General features: G+C 32.4%; 1 protein-coding gene across 9 annotated transcripts in view; it reads left to right on the forward strand.

Annotated features, from left to right (window-relative positions):
• The first annotated feature begins 496 nt into the window (after window positions 1–496).
• LOC145675458 (uncharacterized) overlaps window positions 497–18,192 on the forward strand; it is an 861,715-nt gene continuing 844,019 nt past the window's right edge. For all 9 annotated transcript variants that reach the window (XR_014129123.1, XM_081745883.1, XM_081745887.1 and 6 more), the window contains exon 1: window positions 497–1,030. The gene's annotated coding sequence lies outside the window, so the exon portion shown is untranslated. The remainder of the gene's footprint in view (window positions 1,031–18,192) is intronic.

Here is an 18,192-nt window from a genome sequence, read left to right on the forward strand (position 1 = left end):
CTGGGTGGGGTACAGATCTAGCTGTCAGTAACATTGTTCATTACAACATAACTCGTTACTTATTAAATAAAAACAAATGAAATTAGTCTAGACGTCGCTTACTGTAAATTTATGGCTTACGCTTGTCATTTGGGAATCTTTTACTATCCAATAACGTTTTTGAAAGGCTAATTTGCTACGTTTGTTTTTCTAGTATACTATTTTTGGTACCGCCATGATTTTCCGTGTCTTTTTTACTCTGTGGTTTATCATCCTCTTATTCCAGAGAGCCACCAGTCCTTGGAGTTCTTTACAAGAATCTTAGAGGAAAGAGGGGTTCAAACAGTCTTTAATCCGTATACTTGGTACAGAATGCACTTACTGTTCTTAGAACCTTAGGAATCAATAGCGTAGCCCTAACCCTCCGTTCTTCCTTGTCTTTCTTTTTCTCTATCGCTTCTACTAGTGGAGTGCGCGTCCGGCATTTCTCCCTCAGCAAACTGCGTTGAACATTGGACCAGGACAGACGCGGAAAAGTATCTCTCTTCGAGTAACATAGATCGTAATATTCAGTAAGGTTTTGTAAAAACCTTTGGAAAGAGACGAAACCTCCCCTTCGCAGTCGCTCTTTCCGCCACTGTTGTATTTCTAACATATAAACGGGGTTCTTTTCTTTCTCTGTCTCGTTCTCTCTTCGAAATACATACACACATACACATGCGGTCTTTCTCTCACACACAGAGAGAGTACATCTCTCTTTCTCTATTTCCAAATCGGCTATTCTCGGCTCTCTGTTTCGGTTATACTCGGCTTTGCCGTCCCCGACGAACCAACTGAGCGTCGTGACGGCGATATAGGGAGGCGAAGAGATCCCTCCCCAATAGGTACAGCGCCAAGCACGAACGAGGGTTACAAGCAAGGCATTCCAGCGACAACCAAACGGAGGAGCGTCAACCCAAAAAAGGCCATCCAACAACCGGACTGGCTTTGCACTTAAGACGTCCGGCAGTCGTCGACGACGCGTGATGGTTACAACGACTCCAGTTCTGAGGTAAGCTAAAGAGAAAATCCTCCTTTTTTTCTCTTAGAACCCATTCCTGAAACCCAGAAAACTTTTTTCCCTTGTACAAACCTTTTCTTCCTTCTTATACTTTTCTTTATGTAGGTATAAATATGGGCGTAAAATTACCAAAGTTTTACTTTTTTCGGTAGTAAAAAAGTTTATGTAGAAAAGAACTGGCCAAAAAACTTTTCCTTCTCCCAAAAAAAAGTTTTCTTCTTACCCCCCACCCCGTCTCTTGTCTATAGTTGTTCTTGTAACTACTTTCTGCAGAGTCAATATGGAAAACTTTGTAGTTTCCAGTCCAACCCCCCCCCCTCTACACCAAACCCCCCGCTAAGTTTATGACAGTTTTCCTAAACTTTTCTTCCCCCCTATTCTTTCTTTACTTTATTTGCCTTCCACTTACTTAGTTCATCTATACTTTCTTGAACAGTACACTTTGTGCTTCGACTTAAACGCAAGCGCGCTAAGGCTTTGTTTCGTGTAGTACTTTTCTTTGTAGTTCAGTACAACTTAAACATCAGTATTAACAAGTTAAGAGAAAATATATGACACCAAGAACTTAGTTTTTTTGGTTAATGCGAGGTTTTGTTGAGTTTCTGCTGAGTTAGGATACTTAAGTGTGCTGCTTATTAGAAGCCTAAATTTCCAACTTATTACAAACCTCAACTATTCCCATCCCTCCGTATATTTGCCACATTACTGTTACTAACACAACGCAATTTTGCAGATCAAATTTAATTTTCAATAATATACTTTTAAAATTATTCAAACAAATTGTGGTATGTTCTAGATGGGAAAGAAATATGACAATTTAGTATTCTGAATACAGCAAACACTTACTCGTGATGACAGCTTTAAGTTTTTCAAAATTTCATCAATTAATCAGAAAAGGGACTTGAAATTTATACTTTATATATTACGAATAACAATCTCATTTATTTCTCTAACTATTCCCTCTACTAGATCACTCTTGTTTTGTGAAGATTGTTGAATTTTATTCATTTGGACCTACAAATAAATTAAATTCACTACATTTCATTTCCTCTAGAGACATTGACTCAATATTTCGTGAAAGTTTCATCTTAAAAGTGCGCCAAAATTTACAATTACTAACAGTTACAATGACTTTTCGCATACTAGTACAGCAAATACAATTCTACTGATTTCAATTCATGTCTAGGACTAATTGCCTAATGCAATTTCTTACGTATTATCTTCGGCTAGAACTTTTTGTGAATCTACAGATGTCAATTAAAATCATCAAATGAGGTTTTTTTTATCAACTTTTGGGAACATTTCACCCTCTACCAAATTTGAGTTGGAAGAAAGAATTCAACTGGTCTACCAATAACACTATATGAATCTGTAAAACATAAAATAAGCATTACGTGCTTATTTTCTATAGGTTCTAATAAACAGAACATGATTTGGAAAGCAGAACGTATTTCAAATAGGATTTTGATTCTTTTTCCTCTTACAATAAGTTGAGTGTCAAAGGTGACAAGAAAAATTTTGGTTGGTTTACACCAAACTTCTTTGCTTCTAATTGATTGAGGATACTTCTTACGAGACATCTGTGAACAATTCTTAGAAGCAGTTTCCAAAAAAGATTCATCTATCTGAATTATATCGGATAAAGTTTATCTTCTCCAGGAGAAAGCAGGTTAGTTTCTTTATTTCTTTGTTACCTACATAGAAACACACCTTTTAACTTTGTATTGACTTTCTTAAAATTTTATTAAGGTTACTTAAATGATTTGGGAACGAATTATAATCTATTGTATACGGGATACCTCGATATTCTTTCATTTTCACTAAGATTGCGTAAATGGAGATGATCTCAGAAGGAAATAAAAATTTAGAGTTTTAAATAAAAAGCGGATTCTTATACCTCTCGATATATAGATTTTCTCTAATTTTCCGAGAGAGAAAACTACACAGTTGTTATTTATTACCTAATAGTGACTGATAAATTTTCAAATACAGAGTACAAACATAGCGGGGTCTTCAAAATTGTTAAACATATAAAATAAGTTGTTTCAAGAGAAAAAAATAAAGGTTTGTGGAAATAATGAAAACAAAATTTGAGCTTTTCCTATCAGTATTCAAACGCTCGTAGAAAATTATATTTGATATTGTGTTTAGATCATTTTATGAATGAACAATTGATAAATTGCAAAAGTTCACATTACCGCGCACATTATTTTGTATAAATAGCATTTCGTAACTGACTAAAATTTGCAGTATATTTTTTTCTAATTTCAGAGTAAAATCATTCTTTCCCTCGTAGATAGTATATTAATTTGGTATTTATTTGCAAACTTTTATTATTAATTGGCGATGCACGTGCTCAAATTCATCATGAACGTAATGAATTAGGTATTCAAGGTTAGAACATTAGAAATGGACAAAGTTGTATAGTTTCGGTGTGGAATATAAACTTGTAATATTTGAAGAATGTTACTGAAGAACATATTAGGAAGATCTATTTCGATTTTAGTTCAAGTTTTCCTCTTTCCGTTACAAATTTTTACACTTTCAATAAAATTTTGTTTTTGTACTAGTGGCACGAAACTCGGCGTAAAAGTGGCAATTTACGCATTAAAACTGCGTCAAAAGACACATTACTCTGTATCAAAAGACACGTAAAAAATTATAACTGTCAATTTGCATTTTTCGTAGTATTTCTTTCGTATTGGACACTATTTTGGGGACCAGAGAATATAGAATTTTGTTTGGTTGATTAGTTTGTCGACATAATTGGATTAAAAGTGGTTTCAATATGCTTTATCCTGTTTTTATTTCACTTAGCTATGTTGCTAGAAAGAAAACCAAATGGACATTCCACGTTTTTCATAATATATGGTGGGCATTTCTAAATCAAATCCTCGTTTGGATTTTTTGCGTTTTCAGTGAAATATACAAAAGAATTGTTCACAATTGTTTGTGTTCTGGTACAATAGCAACTTCGTAAATTAAGATTTTTTTATTTTCTACGTGGGTTACTATCCATTTTTATCAATTATTGGCATTTTTGGTGGTAAGAATATATTAAAATTAAATAGAATTGCTTCATTGAACGGTGTCCGTTACTTGCCTGTTCGTGACCATACTTTTTTTTTACAAATATCTTTTGCCCCCTTTCGTGATAGTGCTCGAGGATGTGTGTAAGGGTAATATAGGTGTGTTTGTGTGTGTGTGCCCTGAAAATGACTCAGAAGAGAAAAGTAGAATCAATAAATAAAATGACAGGCGAAAAATCGTTGATCGTGTGTGTGTGTTCAGCTATTTTTCTTCGCTCTTCTTAGTTTTTTATTTGGAGAAGCTATCTTCTCAGAAATTCGAGCATTCTTCAGGTTAACTCCTATCTAAGCGTTTCTTCGGCTTGTCTTAGCGTTCAAATAAATCTGTCAAGAAAACCAACGTAATGTTTTTCTCCCAATCTTTTGTTTCTTGGTACTTTACAGCCAGTTTCTCAGAATATAAATATGAAACTAAATTTAATCTAGAAATGAGCAAAGAAGTATGTTTTTATCATATACGCGTTTAAGATTTTTAAATACTTTTTGTATTAATTATTTGTACTAGTATAGTGCAATTTTCTTCATTAAATATCGTTGGTTTTATCTGTAATCCGAGTTAACAAATCTTGGACTAAAAAGCCACTTTTACACGGTTAAGTATATAAAAATAGTTTTCTCAATATAAAGTGAATGAAAAATAGACAAATTATATACCGTATATAACACCAATTTGATATTTTTGTACACTGCAAGAATATTATTTACTTATTTTTTGTTAGAATATGTACAATTTCATAAAATTCATTTAACTTAATTATTTCTTTTTCTATTTACAAGTCTAACATAAACTGCTCTAAATGATCGGAACGCTGAAAAACGCACAATTTTGACTACAGTGTACGCTAAACATATAATAATTTCATAATATTATATTTTATATATATATATATATATTTGTTTGATTTTTCATTTTATTATTATTTATTCAATAAATTTAATTAATAATGGATTTTTAAAACTCCTAATCATTAACAGGTAGTTAATAGAAGTTGACAATATTAACGGTATAAGGTTACATAATATTAACGTTTATGTATAGTTAATATTATCACAACGTTTGCTAATGTCTTTTCTTTGAACTATGATTATACCGTTTTTTGGAAAGGGTTATATAGGCTGAGATTCCTGGTAGCATAGAGTATTCCACCGGAGCTACTAAAATAGGTCAAAATTTATATAAGAAACAAGGATTTTTAAAATTATTTTTAAATAAGAAAATTTCTTTAAAAAATAATAAGGGTACAGAGGTTTATTATTCTAAATATAATTTATAAGATAATTTCTAAAGAATGATTTCATTGATTCATTGGTGTTCAGTAGTGGCATAATATTAAGCGATATAATTTTCTTCTTAGTAACTTTCCTCAAGACTTTCCATTAGGTAAAAATGTCCAAGCGTTAGCAGGTTATGCCATTTCTGTAGGTAACAATTTGTAGCGTAGAGGTTGGAATTTTGTAATATGAAAATAACTTACTATATCGCTTTCTTTTAACCTTTGGAAATATCGTTGCCGTCAATTTACAATATATGTAGAATACCTAACTTTTCAACACAGAACTACCGTATATTTGGTGAAATTAGTTGATTTTGTTAACAATTCATATACTTACCAATATGACAGATATAAATAACAAAATAATGCATTTACCATATATTTATACATATATATATACCTTTTCACATTTTGAGAAATCAGACAATTACTATCATAATACGTATAATTATATTCAACACTCAGTTTTGATTAGTTCTAAGATTATAACACCATAGATTTCATCTTTACGGAGAGCGTTTTCCTTACAGAGGTCTTTCTTCCAATAGCATTTATAATAAATAAATAAAAAGGATAGTTATAAATATAAATCAATAAATATAATATAAATATTTATTATACATAAGAAATAATTATTTATATTTGATTCAGTTATTAAGTTTAAAGTGGAATTTTCCCCGTCATATCAAAAGAAATTTAAAATAACTAATAGAATTCAATTAATTGAATTAAATTTTAAATTTATAAAGCAGATCCTGTTAGTAAATTTGCACTTGATTTTACGTACCTGATGCATTTCTTACGTACTCCTTCTCTCAGCCGAAATTGCGTAACACTTTTAATAATATAAGACTCGCGAATTTTGTAAGATACTTAATATTTTATCAATAATTTACCCAGTAGTAGATGGATGGCACTTTCCCTCTTGCACCCTTATTCATCACACAATACACATTATTATTTACTAACAAAAGATAACTTCCATCAAAAATGTACTTAAAAATATTTGCTAATTACGTAACGTTTGCTCTATTCCTTAATAATATAAGAAAATACGAGAAAATTTTTGTGTACCATAACTGCATATTATACTGAAATCATGGGTTTAAAAATATGACAATTGTACGAAGTGCTTTGTTTATTAGTATAGATAGTCAGTTATAAATCTCGGTAGTTTCGTTTCCATCAAAGCATCTTTTAATTGTATCGTATCTGTCTTATATGTTATTATTACTGCTTGATTGCTTCCTAATTATTGTTTTTATATGTATATCAGTAATTATACAGCACTTCTAATCTGAAATGAAGTGATAATTTGTATTAGATAATTGCATTAGCACTTTCGATTGTCGTGGATTCTTCAGGAAAGCAGCACAAAATTGAATTTATGCACAAAAAAATATTGACTAATCGTTCAAAACTGTAAAGACAATTCACATTTTTTTAAATTATTTCGAGTACACCGCAACATATTGCAACATAATAAAATTTTATAAGAAAAATGAACGACAAAATATTTTTTTACATTTTCATTATATCTTCTATAACTACAAATTCAATTAAAAATCGTAGATATTCGCAGTTATTGACCTACGAATTTCAATGCTTCCAGGAGAGATTTTATTATTTTATAGGACATCTAGGAGAACTAAAGCCATATAATTACAAGTTTTATTATTTATCTAGTTTAAAGCTATTGTTCAATACATAAGGAAAAAGTAATGTTTACATTTATTAATGCAGCTTAAATATTCTACTTGTTTTCGTCACATCATAACGTGATACAGTTTTACCGGTTTACGGTAATTAATCACCTATTAAAAAATTCATATGATTTTATTAAATTCGTAGTCCTTAAGACAAACTTTTAATATTTCAACTATTTTTTTAAATGTGCTTAAGAACTATTAGTAACTTAAAAAGAATGCTGTGAGAGCTGTACATATCCACGGCAAAGACTCCATGCGACGACTAGTTACTTAAAACGCCGTCTTAACGCTCGGCGGAAGAAAACATCGCGGGCAGATCTGTCTCTTATCCTTCGTAATGCGACCTAGATGGGAGACCTTATAGCCGTTAATCTGAAGATAAAATTAATTATAAACGATAAATATATATTTATTATATCTACTTAAATCTTTCTTCGGTTTTTCCTTTTACAAATTTATCGATGTTCATAAATAGAAGTTAAAGAAAAATTCCTACAAAAAATCTTCCAATTAAAACCGCGTTGGATCAATATACTTATTACGGGCAGTACCGCATTTTCCTTGTGAAGAACTTATAATAAGTAATATATAGCTAATGAAGTACTAAATCTTAAATCGTGTTAATTATAATAATAATACCGGTAAATTATATTATTTAATATATATATTTGTAAATATATGACTAAAGAAATTTACTAATATCGGAATATAAGCTAATAGACTTTTTTATGATCGGAATATGTTAACAGAATGCATTTATTTGTATATCTTTTGACAACTTATTAACTTTAAAAGGTTTGTTAGAATTATTTGGATATATTGATATTTTTTAAAAAAAATTATATATATTCAAATTTTCGCCTCTGAGGAAATAGGTTCTTTATTCAGTACGCATTATCGTATAAAAATGCGTGTTTAATCTATTTTGTATTTATGTTATGATAGTGAAGTCTATATTACGATGTTATTTCTTATATCCATATAAAATAAACTTTACTAATACTGAAATTTCGCAATATTAATATGTAGATGATAATAGGTTTACTTTTTCTGTGTAATAGCCCTGAATGAAATGTATGTGTTGTATTATTATTATTATTATTATTATTATTATTATTATTATTATTATTATTATTATTATTATTATTATTATTATTATTATTATTATTATTATTATTATTATTGCTGTACGTCGGTTTAAACCGGTTTCAGCTTCGTAATCTGACAGTTGTCTCTGACAAGTGTAGGCCATTTGAAGAGTTATTATTCTCCATTGAACTTCCTAACCTATAACAGATGTTTAGTATTACTGATTTTTGTAGATTTGTTAGGAGATATTTTGCGTTTTCTGTTCAAGTTGTGTCACAGTACGGTTAGGGACAATTGCTGTAGTTGAGATAATGATTGGCAATACTATAACTTTCTGATATTTCCATAACTTTTTTGATTTCGTCTGACAGGTGTATATATTTGCTTATTTTCGTACCGAAGTGTTGTACGTATGTTATGGGTCAATGGTACTGTTACATCTATGAGAGGTCTGGGTTCATTTTTATTGATAGCAGTGATATCGGTTCTGTTTGCGGGGGCCGTGAGAGTACCGTTTTCTTTATTATTATTCTTTTAGAAATTCAGTTTTAATGTAAATACGGTGCGTTTAACGAATTTAGGGACCATTATACAAGACCGACTGCAATTGCAGGCCATTCCGCACCACAATAATTCGCCTATAAAGAAAACTTGATTAAAGAATCACATCACTGGTCGTGCCTATTTAAAACAATATAATTTCCCCAAGAACGAGCGTGTTTAAGAAATTCCGCCTGGTCTTTATCGACCAATTTGTAGGGATTAATATGATCAATAGTTGGGTAGAATGAGTGGCGTACACAGAATGTCACAAAGAGGGGGACTTCAAGCACCAAAGTTGTACAGCTTCAAAATATGTGTGATTTTCTATTTATTTGTGCCTAAATATAGTAAATCGGTATTCCTGTATCTTAGTGCCCTGAATTAAAATATGGTAATTTCGGGGTTACCACGTATTACAACACAATACTAACGAAATTCTTGCATTCAGCGTAAGTTATCAACGTGTTTTCGCACAGAAAATGATTTAATTAGTGCTCAAAACTAACCATTCAATCTCCAGTCATCGTTCTCGAATAAATGGACACTACGTATTGGGAATCATATTTCTTGTTACTATAAATAACTGGCAAAATGGGTCTAAAGTAAAAGTTGTAGGTTCCTAGTAATTTTCTATACAGAATATATTTTGCAATTTAATAAGAAATATATCCATCCTGCTGATCTAGTCGCTAGCGCGTGCACCTCTGGAGTAGGAGGTCCCTGTTTTGATTCCCGTTAGAAGAACACTAAAAAGTTTATTTAATTATCACTCACATTTTATTAATAATATTCCTAAAGAGCATAATCGGCAGTCTTTAAACTAATAATAATAATAATAATAATAATAATAATAATAATAATAATAATAATAATAATAATAATAATAATAATAATAATAATAATAATAACCAATATATTATTCAGTCGTCTATTGTGCAAAATCATATTCGAATTATACCCATATTTCAATCTTTATTGTTCCTTTTCCAGTGATGTTCACAAATAATCATTATCAATTATTCTCTGTAGAGTTGATAACAATCCGGTATTTTACCAGACAGTTCTGTGTTCGACCTCCTTGTCCGGTATCCGGTATGACCTCAAAACCGGTCCTCAATGACCGATAATTTTTTCCTCTTGCTAGTTCTATTATCTGCTCTCCTCAGATTATTTTGGAGTGACGTAAGGGAATCGTTTGTCGATGAATATGGTTAAAGCAGAACTTATAATTCGCTTTGATATCGACCTGTCGTGCGCGGAATTTGCTGGAGAGTTGAAGGCAGGAAAATTTACTGAACTTATCAAGACTGCTAAAAGGTCAACAAAAGTACATTTTCAAGAGCACAGCTTCGTCCTAAGTTACGTATTATAAATTAAATAATACATCCAGGTCCAGTAAAACTATGTGGGCATTATGAGTCATTATCAGTCCCAGCGAAGCTGGTAAGACTTATTTTCCAAATATATTTTGTGCATACCGTAATTATGTTGCCAATTATATTTGCTTTTCTGTTTTAAATATGGTGTATTATTGTTGGTAGACCACAAAAATTGCGTGTGCCAACTCAACCAAAAATGGAATAAGTAAATGTAATAAATGCTTCAAAAGTAACCAAAGTTATTCAATTCGAGCTCCGAATCGCTCAATTTTATATGAAGTAACCATTTACAGGTTATTTGCATTTTTGAAGAACGACGATGTCACAACCTTAAGAGTATATATACTCCAGGAGAGTGTCCGGTATTTCCATGTTCGAAAGTTGGCAACCCTAATTCTCTTACTTGCGCGCCAAAGAAAATTTCCATTTTCAAACGGAAATTTATTTTTAAAAAATTTGAGAAATTGAAACCCATTGATAATAACTAGTTCGCGTATTCTACCACAATTACCGTAAATGGAAACATCGGTTCGTGTCACATAATTAGCTCTGGGGCTCAACTAGCGCTCTTTAGTTGACGAAAATACCTTTTTTCCTTATTAGGAAGCATCAACGGAGTTACAAAAGTCAACATTAACAAATTCTTAATTGTAAATACTTATCCAAACAATTGATAATACATCAGTTAATGTAATTCTTATGGAAAAATCGTATTAAACTGAAATTTCAATGTTCGTATTGTATTTTTTTTTCTGTCATCTTCATAAATAGTCATTATCAGACATTCGTTTATTTACGCATTAAAAATTGTTCTGTTCTGAACAGTAATTTATTAAAAACCACGAGAAATTACAAGTGGTGATTGTACAAGTTGGATCAAGTTAAATTCGGCATTTATTCTGAAATTGGTCGTCCGTCTGATTTTCGACAAAAACCGTAATAACAGCTACGAAAATTTAAAAATTTCTAGAGCTGCTTTAAAAGGGTATAATAGAATAGGGTAGGGTAGGGTAGAGTAGAGTAAAATAGAGTAAGGTACCGATAAGTATTGTAGGGTCGTGTTAGCTTAGGGTTAAGAAAGTTTGGACCCTTTTTTGTTAAAATTAATACACTGTAATTTCTCGTCTCTGCGTAAGGATACCAAATGGAGCGTTTCTGTACACCTACAGCCATGTTCAGAATACAAATGCTTGTTATTTTCCCACAATCCAACTATGCAGTAACTTCGCGCGAAGTAGTTCCTTCCGCTTGTAGAATAGTTCCATGTTTATAAACGCTTTTATATATATATATATATATATATATATATATATATATATATATATATATATATATATATATATATAAAATAAATACAATTTCCACTCTTCTCACATATTATCAAGCACACAAACGAACAAATTATCAATTTCTTCAAGGTAAATTTTCAAAATTTTGCTAGAAACGGACGATCAACTTTGAAACTTAATCCTTAAGTTCTAACATAATTAAGTTGTGTCACTCAACGGATGCTCGATTCTTGACATAAACACTACATTTTATTAGTAACCTACTAAAGGAAAAGTCCTGATTCGACTACTTAGGAGAATACGTCCATATACCGATAACCGCAAACTAAACTCTAATTTTGCGTTTGCGCTGTCGCGAATCACTACGGAATATGGATTCAAAGTTTGAATTTTGAATGTCATGTTCACATTTATTTAAGATGAGTATTTACAGCTACGAAATAATGTTCCCCCACGAAATAAGATGAGACGAGATATAAGAAGTTCTCGTCTCACCTAGTTAATTTTGAAAATAGTGTCTCTAGGTATGTCACAAAAAAAGTTTCCATTCGTTCCAGGGGCGTTATTTAAGGGGGACAGAGGATAATTGTCTTCCCTGAATTTTGAGATATATATATGCTTTTTAATAAATCCTATGGTAATATAGTAATAAAATAACGTGAAAGTCTCATGTCTGTGCACTACTCTGCCGCTCTCTATGGCAAAACCTGAAATGACGCGATATACTGTATATTTTAAACATTATATTTAATTTTGACATATTATTTATTTATTGTATATTGAACACAACTGGTGTATACTCATTGACAGTGTTCAGTAGTATACATAAATGATTACATTACATAATGTTTGTTTTGCATGCTAAACAATGTAGTAAAAGTATTTTTTATGTATATATCAAATATATCTATTGTAGGGCGTTTTATTTGGACACTATTATATATTGTGCACATTCTCCTAATAGGTGATATTCTTAATACATTAGTACGCTGGGGTGGATCATGAAATGTTTATAGCCGCGAGCACATTTTCCTGTTCGGAACATGAAGGGACATTTCGGACAATAATATGTGCGAATCTATCTCATTATGTATAAGTTTATGCAAAAAAACACAGAAGGAAATTAGTTCTTCTTGCTTCAAGAGAATACATTGAATAGCTTGGGAAGAGTTCAAGATTTTTTTTTCGTATCGTGGATAGATCCTCGTGTCTTTATATATTAAATAGCGAACAAATTTTGATTGAATTGCTTCTAATTGGTGTGTATATTTTAGCGCACTAAGATTCCATATTATGTACGTGTATTCAAGTTTTTATACGTACATATGCAGCATATAAAATTTTAAGAACAGTAGTAGTCTTGAATTCACTTCCAAGTCTCATTACAAATCCCAGATTTCTGTAAGCCTCATTTACAATTCGATTTGGGTAAATATCAAACGAGAAATCTGATCTTATTGATACGCCGAGATCAGGGCCATTCTGCGCCCTAATGCAGAAGGCTGTCATTTGAAATTGGTATAATAATTCTATCAGATGAATGAAATAAAATATGTTCTGGAATCCAGCATTTAAGGATGCCAGTAGGCAGTGGCGTATTTAGGGGGTGGCTTCCGGGCTTAAGCCACCCCCGAAATATTACTTAGTATAGTAAAGTAAATGAAATATCGTGCAGAATTTTCACATTTCCAGGCAACCCCCCCCCGAAAGTTAGCAAAGCCCCTCCCGAAACAAAATCGTAAATACGCCACTGCCAGTAGGTATAAATCACGAAATATTTCTCCAAACAGATACATATTTTTTGGCGTGTTATTGCGGCGAAGTATGCTTCGAAGCTAAAGGTGTTTATTTGTGTCACCCGCTCTTCCAGCGACGGTAGTTATCACTTGTGACAGTAATTATTGTTATATGAGTTAGTACCATTATAGGCTATAGTTTTCTGAATTTTTGAACAGCATACGATTACCAATATATACATTTTTGAACAATTCGTTCAAACAACTAATTCGAAAATGAATATTTTTATTGTATTTTACGTGTTTAGTAAAAGATTATATTGTTAAATAGTATACTATTATAGCATTTTATTACTTACAAATATTCCATGGTTAAATTTGCTTCTATTGAAATAGCATGTTATAATGTTTTACAAAATCTGACTTAAATAGCGCACTCCTTTGACAGGGCCGAAGTAACCCATCTGGAGGCTCTGGGCTAGAAAAAATATGTGTCCTCTGCTGACTTCACCTATATTTCTGTGAAAGTACGGTAGAAAAGTTAGTTCTATGACATCAACCATGCCATGCAATAGATGACGTTTTACCTAATGGAACTTTCTAAATGCACACAAAAAACACACAGTTACCCTACGGTATTATATAAATGTAATAAATTAAAAACTGATGATGATTCTATGTTGTTATGATTATTTCTAGACAGCCAGTTCAGATTGTGATCAGAGTGGAAAGCCGGGTCTGCAGTAGAGTTGCCGTCCGGCCGGTATTTCACCGGCCTAGCCGAAAATATTGCTGTTATTTTTGATTAAGGCCGGTGATCGGTACAAACGTTTTACCAGCCCCTTAATGACCGGTATTTCGAAATCTATAATCCAGAATAAAACATTGAACGTCGAAATTCTTCAACAGTGCCTTTACAAATACAAATTTCCGTTCTATTTATACATTAAGCGATGATTTTTTTTATTCATTTATTTAACATAGGAAATGTGTGAAACATTGTTTTCAACCATAGAGACATAGGTGTATAATTTGTCATAATTGTGCGGCATAAATCTAGCGATAAATTTAAATTGTCCATCGATTGTTGGCACATAACTCTTAGCCATTTGTTTAGTACAATGTTTGTTACATTGTTTAGTATCACGTTCGTAGTTGCTTCATATGGCAACTTTGCTTAAGCCCCAAACTTTCTTTCTTTGAACTTCTTAAAGCAATTTTCTATAGCCGAAGTTTAAAGAGTAAATTTCATTTTGTAAATCCAAAAACGTTACGTGAGGATTAATACACTTCTGTTCAGTTATTTCGAAAATTTTAAAGAAACGGCAGTTACTGGTAAATAAAACAAAATAATCAATATGCAGAATACAGGTGCTTGTTCACTTTTGTCCACGATTGTACATTTCCTTCCCATGGATGGGTTCGAACAGAGATACTTCACACTTACGTCTATATCATAGGGAATGCTGAGGTGGAGCCGGTAATTTTATTTTCCATAGTTGGAAACTCTAGTCTACAGCCCTCAAAGCCCCCCCTCTTAATCCGGCCCTGGTCTTTCGACACCCATCGCAAAAGAAGTGGAAAACTTCACTAACGTGTAGTCATTTACTCTAACGCGATGAGCGCAGTTGAATTTTAAACTCTGGCAACACCTTTTTTGTTTATGAAAAGATGTTGGTAACTGAGGCTTAGGCAAATTTCATCATTACTGATTCATTATGTGGCAACCTTGCAGGCCCGTATCCACGGGGGCAAGAGGGGGCCGGGGCCCCCTAAATTTTGGATGGCCCCCATAAAACTTCACGGTAGGCTTGCAAATGAACTATAATATGGTGATGAAGTATAATATGATTGGGTCGCCCCCCCCTAACTTCTACCGGCCCCTTCCCTAAATTTTTAGGCTGGCTACGGGCCTGCAACCTTGAAATCATTAGATTTCAACTCACGACACTAAGGTGTAAGATTACCTAGTAAAACAATACTCTTTTTGCTGTTTCTTGTAGAAATTGCAGGTTAAACTTTGTACATAAATTCTTCTTTCCGTACAGTGCAAGGCTCGGCACATTCAACTGAAAATTATAACCTATAAGGTTAAATTTAGTACAATTAAACCTTCCTGACACTCAAGTAACTACCAATAGTAATATTTCTTTAATTGTGGGAAATGTGTAGTATTAAACTATGAATTATATTAACCAGTGATAGTTTTTTTTTATTTGATACACATCTCTTCTTTTGCATTAGTATTTTGCTTTTATGTTTTATTTACTAAATAGTGTTTTCGGCATAAAGTTCTCTCTAAAAGAGTATTTCTTACAAATTGAATAAAATTCGACAAATACCATACGTCATCTGAGATTCAATACCGCGTAAGTAACATTTCACAAATTCTACAGGAGAGACAGAAAAAACTGTTTAGAAACTAGTTTCACCCTCAATATACACGGCATTACTTTGAGGGAATAACAGAACCATTTGTCTTGATATAGGTGTACTACTTAAACATACTGATTCTAATGGTGTCATAACTCAGATTCGCGAAAATTGGAGATAAGCGGTGTTGAGTCTCAGACGACGCATATTCGATCAGGCCCGTATCCACGTGGGGTCTAGGGCCTAGGGGCCCCCTAAAATTTTCACGGTAGGCTTGCAAATGAACCATAATATGGTTGGATCAGCCCCCTAACTTCTACATGCCCCCCCCCCTACATTTTTGAACTGGCTACCGGCCTGTATTGGATTAATAATGATAATTTTATCTTCTTTCTCTGAAGAATTTATCAATTATAATTTTTTGTACTGTTGGCATTTCCATTAATACGCGCACATGAGCTGTAATTGCCATAAATACACATATTTTGTTTTGCTAATACATATATATATAATTTCATTTCTGTAATTCGTTGAAATGGACATATTATTTAAAAAATTGCGAGTACTTGACTTGAAAGATAGTTGAATCTTATTTACGTTAGTAGCAGCACTGGTAATAAGACCAAATAAATTCCGCTTTGAGCGTGGCCCCTTTTCCCCTCCAGAGAGTGTTATCTATTGTATTACATTTGTAAGTAAATACATTACACATATTCGGTATCTCATTATTAGTTCTGTGCGGACTAGAAGTAAAGTAGAAATCTGAGTTGACGATATTAATTACCAGCCCTAGTGACAACATATGTAATTCATTTTACGTAATTTATACGAGCGTCTCGAACTATACATAATTCGAGATTCTCCAACGCGCATTCTCTGAAGTACAGGGTTCGAGTCTTTAAGTTATTTCATAACGCTTACCAACAGTGATGATTTCAGAAGATTTTCCCCCGGGAAGGTCTTTCAATATACTGAGTTCTCAAAGTAGTACTGCGAGAATATTGGTAGCACACCCTGAGTACGATCAGAGATATGCTCCAGCGTAGGGGCTTATTCATAGGAGTCCATCGGGTCCGGCTCTTATTTTCTTAATAGGGAAATGATTGATATAGCATGAATATTTGATCTTACGCTTCGTCTGTACTCTTTCTCTTATAAAAACAATCTAGGTCTGCCATTTTTTTTCTGAAAATATAGGGGAAAGTATTTTCCAATTACTTATCGTTTATTCGGGTGCAGAATAATACCTGTTCAATACTGCATAGACGTAATGGCTTGTAGCATTGGACCCCTCGCCTACCCAGGATGAACTTAATAGCTAAAGCAGGGAATTGTTTCTCAGATGGGAACTTCCTGAGATTAATGTTACTATGTGGCAACTTTAAGAAAGAGGACACCTTTTGATTTTAATATATATAGCCTTAACTTCGCCACGTAAAAGAAGTCATAAATAAATAAATATATTACTCAAGAAACCTCTTAATAGCATAACAAGAAACCTAATTTATACAAGTAATCTTCTACAATACCAATTACAGAAAATATATTACTAGTATCGTGCAGGCGCGTACCCAGAAATTTTTGTTGGGAGGGACTCAATAATACAAGATATTACTTTATACAGTATGGCACGGATATTTTTCTACAGTCGATAAAAACAAGATAAGTACAACTACCTATATTCTAACGAAAAAAGATAAAACTTCATTGTCTTTCTTATCAGAAAAGAGCTAGTATAGTTGCTGATGATGCGTAAGGTCAAATCGTTAGTCTACATCAATAATTTATCTGCTAAACAAGTAGCTTTATTAAGAAAATGTACAAATGTACGCCGAGTTAAGAAGTTTTTTTTAGGAGAGCTCCAGATGTTGTGGACCCTCCCCCCCTGTGGGTGCGCCCCTGATGAGGTGTTTATAGTAAGTTAAGGTGAACTAGATTTTCGGAATTACAAAACAACGGAGCACTCTATAAACTGTCATAATTTGACAATCTATCTTTGGTATAGTTATTCTTATATCGTTACTCGTGCGCGTAACGAAGAAATATCTAGCTTTACAAAATAACAATTTTTAAGAATATATCTAGGTATAGTTTTTTCTTATGTCGTTATTCATTTCAGTAACGAAGAAAACTCAAGTCTTACAAAATAACCGGTTTCTTAACAATGTATCTAGGTATAGTTATTCTAATGTCATTATTCGTGCCAATAACGAAGAAATCTTCAGTTTACTAACAGCTTTTTAACAATTTATCTAGGTATAGTTATTCTTATGTTATCATTCAATGTCGTTAATTGCTCCAGTAACGAAGAAATCTCTAGCTTTACAAAATAACCATTTTTAACAATCTATCTATGTATAGTTATTCCTATGTCGTTATTCATGCTAGTAACGAAGAAATTTCTAATTTTACGACATAACCGTTTTTTAACAATCTATCTAGGTATACTTATTCTCATGTCGTTATTCGTGCCAATAACGAAGAAATCTCTAGCTTACAAAATAACAACTTTTTTAACAATCTATCTAGATATAGTTATTTTTATGTCATTATTCAATGTTGTTATTCGTTCCAGTAACGAAGAAATCTCTAGCTTTACAAAATAACCATTTTTAACAATCTACCTATGTATAGTTATTACTATGTCATTATTCATGCCAGTAACGAAGAAA

The sequence above is a fragment of the Thermobia domestica genome, chromosome 18, assembly GCF_964235325.1.
Source record: "Thermobia domestica chromosome 18, izTheDome1.hap1.1, whole genome shotgun sequence".
Classification (NCBI taxonomy): Eukaryota; Metazoa; Arthropoda; class Insecta; order Zygentoma; family Lepismatidae; genus Thermobia; species Thermobia domestica.